Here is a 4672-nt window from a genome sequence, read left to right on the forward strand (position 1 = left end):
GTAGAAGCAATCACAAGCCAGCATTCATTCACCTAGCACTCTAGCAGAGCAGAAATTCACAGCATCCTTCCGCAGTCTACAGGCCAAAGAGTGCTGGAAAGTTAGTTTCTCAACCAGGCAGGTTGAAGCTTTATCCCCTCCCGCACAAGGATGATTTGGTAACCAGCATCGCCCCGGCGTACCATCGTTCCACCAGTATTGAAGCAGATAAAACCGGACCGCAGTTTACAAAGTTTCTCAACAAGTTGGAAGGCAAATGTCCTGTCAACAAAGTAACACCGGCTAAAATTAGCTAGAATGATAGATAGATAGATGCAGAGATAACTCACACGTGCAGATACATACACCGGCACCCCAGAAAACCAAATCCAGAGCAGATCGCCCTACAACAGCTGAGTTTTACAAGCAATCACAGGTAGCAGAGCAGAGGGCAGCCACCAGGAAGTTTCACAGCATCAAGACAGTTTCTCAACGAATCGAAGCTTTCATGCCTCCTCTTGGGAAATGGAGGATTTGGCAGGCATGCCGCCAGCATCTCCCTAATAATTAACTATCATTGCCGGCGTACCATCTTCAGCATCAAATCAAAGCAGACAAAAATCAAAGTTTACAGAGTATCTCAGTCTGTTTAATGAAGGCCGCTGTCTTCTCAACCAAACAACAAATACTAGATGCATATGTACATACTATGCCAAATTCTACTAAACCCAGGAAACTCATTAATCCACATTACAAGTATCTGAATCTTAAGAAGATGAAGTTCAAAGTTCAACCAAAGCCAGCAATAATCATGACATAACATAGTAGTAGTACTACATTATCTGCAGCGAAAAGAACGCATTGCTTTCGAGGTGGTTCCCGCCCTGTTTACTCCTTCATGGCTTGCTGGCGTTCCCTGGCCTTCTAAGCATCCCGCCTCCGCTCACGGACTAGTCTAGGGATTTCCTTCCATGTCTTAGGTTTAAGTGCCGTTACTGTATATATCACAAATGATGTCAGAACGAACCAGTACAAACTAATCTAACATATGGATATTTATACAACATGACATTAAAATAATGGAGAACAGACTTGTATAAATGTGTTGATGTGGCACATGTGTTGGGATGGATGACTGCATATGTTGGTTACATGCGGCAAAGATAGAAAGACGTGTTGCAAACATACCTTCATAACGGGCATCTAGTCGTTTCGAGTCGATGTTGCCCAGTTGCTGCTGCAGGCATCTAGGGAGCTTCTTTATAGCAGGGCAGCCTCTAATTTCAAGATACCAGAGAGACCTGTATACTTGTAGCTCATTTGGCAGGAATGCCAGGGTACTGCAGTTTTCGAGATCAAGGAATTTCAGCGATGGGGGGTGCTCTCCCGACAGAAACTCCAGCGATGTCAACCCACTGTTGCCAATAATGCTCAGTCCCTTGAGGGGTGCAGGCAGATGGAGAGTCCCACCCAACATGCCATTACAGTCCCGTATTACTAGATGTTCAAGATAGGGAGGAAGTAAATGCTCTCTTGCAGCAGCTGCTGCTACTGCTGCTGGCTCTGGCAAGATAGGTCTTCTGCTTATGGAGGTAGTGGCTTCTAGTTTCTGGAGCCCAACCAGCTGACATGATAGGACTTGAGTACTATTGCAGTCCCGAATATGTATGATCTTTAATGATGCAGGCAGATTTAGAACCGCTGGTAAGCTTCCACATACATATAAACATAGATCTTCCAGGCATGGACAAAAGTGATTCGTGGGTGAGGATGACAACTCTGATACAGCTGCAGGCATGGTTGCATCACTGCTAGAAGATCCTTGGACTAAATCTGACATGCCGTGCTGCTTGCCATAGATGGACTCAAGCTTAACGCACTTATCAAAATTCATTTTCTTGAGAGATGTCGGGATGTTGAACATCTCTACTAAACTTGGGCAGTTTTCTAAGCAAAGAGACTCCAGACCTCTCAGGTGTTCACTCCTTTCGGATGCCAATGGCTCAAGAGGAGCTTGTGCATATCCAGTCAAATTTTTGCAGTTTGTAATCACTAATGTCCTCAAGGATACCAAACTTTGGAATACTTTCTCTGGCCAGTGGACGATCACAACGCATCTATCAATTTCCAACTTTTCAAGATGTACAAAATAGCCCCACGGCTCTAGTGCACCTGGTCCAAAGAATGAGTTGCAACATCCTAACTCCACAACTGTAAGAGGGGATTTCTGGTTCCATTTCTCTTTGTTGTCCACATGTACAATTGAAGTGCATTCAGCCTCTGATGTTGTTTCTGTGTCTTCTAGCATTAGTGTCAGATTGGTCAATAAAGGCAAATACCTGTCTACAAAGTGGAAGATCTCTTGCTTGCCATCTTCAATTTGTAATAAACTGAGTTTTGGTGCTTGAGGTAAATCTGTTATCTTTGGGCAACTCAAAATAACAGTTCCCCAAGCTAAGGAAATAACATCAGTTCACCTTCAGTAGCAGCACCCCATCTCTGAAAGCTCCCCAAGCATTTCATTTTGAGCACCTTTAAGGCAGGAAAGGCCGAGCGTACCAATCTATAACCACCTGCACTACATGGTTCTTGAAGCAATGGTGCTTCAGGTAAATCTATCAGCTGTGGTCATTTCTCAATTGATAATTCCTCAAGACAAGGAAACAATATGTGTTCTCCTTGAGTCTCTTCCACTGCAGCCCATGTCTGAAAGCTCTCCAAGTTTTTCATTTTGAGCACCTTTAGGGAAGGAAATGCTGAGTATACCAATGTATAACCACCTTGACCACAAGGTCCTTGCAGCAATGGTGCTTCGGGTAATGCTACCAACTTTCCACAATGACTAATAAACAACTTCTCAAGCACAGGAAATATTGTGTGTTCTTCTTGCCTCTCATCTATGTGCCACCATCTTTCAAAACCCAACAAATGTTCTAGCATTAGTACATTCAGTTTTGCAAAAGTGAAGATTGCACTGCATCTGAACAAAATTTGCAATCTTTCACAATCAAAAAGATGGATCTCAACCATGTTTTGCAACATACCCATGCACTCTCCTCCATAGGAATATATATTCAGAACCTGCAGCCCACCATGAGGTTCGAACTTGTCGAGCACCTTGCTGTCGCCAACCTTAGTCCATCTTAATGTCAGTTCACTGAGATCCTTCTTGTTTCCAAGGTTTGCCACTTTTGCTTCTGCTTTTTCAACATTCTCTACCTGGCGTAGCTCTTGCTGACCACCAATGTTTAAACCATGCAGCTCTCCAACATCAGCGCAATCAGGGCCAGGAACTCCTGCTACAAAAAGTGTGAGTGTCTGCAGCTTAGTGAGATTTTCAAGTCCTGGAGGCATGCTCTTCAACTTCGAACATCCATGAGTATAGAGGTGGCATAGGGAAGTCATATACTTCATTTGCCTCGGAAGTCGATCAAGATTATAACAGTTGGAAACGTCCAACATTTGCAGGTTATATAAAATACTTATATCCTCATGAAGTGCTTCCATACGACTCTCTGAGAGATCAAGGTACCTCAGGTGATGCAGATACTTCGGTTTGAGTAGAAATGATTTTGTTCTCAGACATAGCTTCAAGGCATGCAAAGAGCTATATTTTGATAGATGCTTCAATGAGCTTCGAATAGGATTATCGCCTATCAGTGTTTGAATGGCAGGGGATTTTTTCTCCAGAGCATCATTCAAAATACCTTCTGTTTCTTCACATGACAAGAATAAATGCCGAGCAGTATCCGAAAGCCACTCAATTTGACTTGGTTCCTTAATTGCAACGACACATTCCTTTCCCATAACAGACATTGCAATATCATGCATAAGATCATGAATTTTGCATGTAGATCTAAAACAATACCGCTGATTTTCCATGTCACCCTTAAATTCCTCTATGTCCAGAAAGAATGACCTTGATGCTAGCTCATTGAAAATATGTTTTCCAACAGTTTCAAGACTATCTTCCTCCTGTTCTGGGATAAAGCCATTTGCGATCCATAGTTGGATAAGCTTCTCAACATTAATATTGTAATCCTTGGGGAATATGGCACAGAAAGAAAAGCACTGCTTCATTTATATATGCTGGCAAATACTGCTTCTAGATGATACAGCCTTCCATTCTTCCACGCTGGTCTTGGTACGAAGTACAGATCCCAGTGCAGTTGCAGCTAGAGGAGAACCACGACATCTCTCCACAATCTCACCAACCATCTTGAGTAGCTTGGGAGGCTTTTTATTCTCTGAACTAAATGCTCTGTCTAAAATAATTTCCTTTATGAAGTTATCCTTCAAAACATTGAGATTGTAGGTTCTATCTGTGCCCATAACTCCAGCAACTTGTTTATCACGGGTTGTTTTCAACACTGCGCTACCTATGCCACCATGCTGAAGACAGACCTTCAACCTTTCCCACTTATGGACCTCTCTGTTCCAGACATCATCCAATACAAGGAGATACCTCTGCCCGCTGACCAGTTTTTGAAGTCTATCCAGTGCTAGTTTGTCTGTATCATCATTTTTCTTGGGGGATGCTTCAAAGGTATATGAGTTGTGCTAATGTGGTCTTCAACGCAAAATGGGTATACTCTTAGCCACCGAATTCACATCGAAGGTATCAGAGACGCAGACCCAGAGCTTCAACGCAAAATGCTTTTGAATTTCAGGTTCATTGTATATGAGTTGTGCT

The 4672-nt window shown here is 42.9% G+C and overlaps 1 pseudogene; it reads right to left on the reverse strand.

The window, feature by feature from the left end:
- Nucleotides 1-540: 540 nt before the first annotated feature.
- The window catches only part of LOC119315582, a 5669-nt pseudogene continuing 1537 nt past the window's right edge, over nucleotides 541-4672 (reverse strand).

The sequence above is a fragment of the Triticum dicoccoides genome, chromosome 1B, assembly GCF_002162155.2.
Source record: "Triticum dicoccoides isolate Atlit2015 ecotype Zavitan chromosome 1B, WEW_v2.0, whole genome shotgun sequence".
NCBI lineage: Eukaryota > Viridiplantae > Streptophyta > Magnoliopsida > Poales > Poaceae > Triticum > Triticum dicoccoides.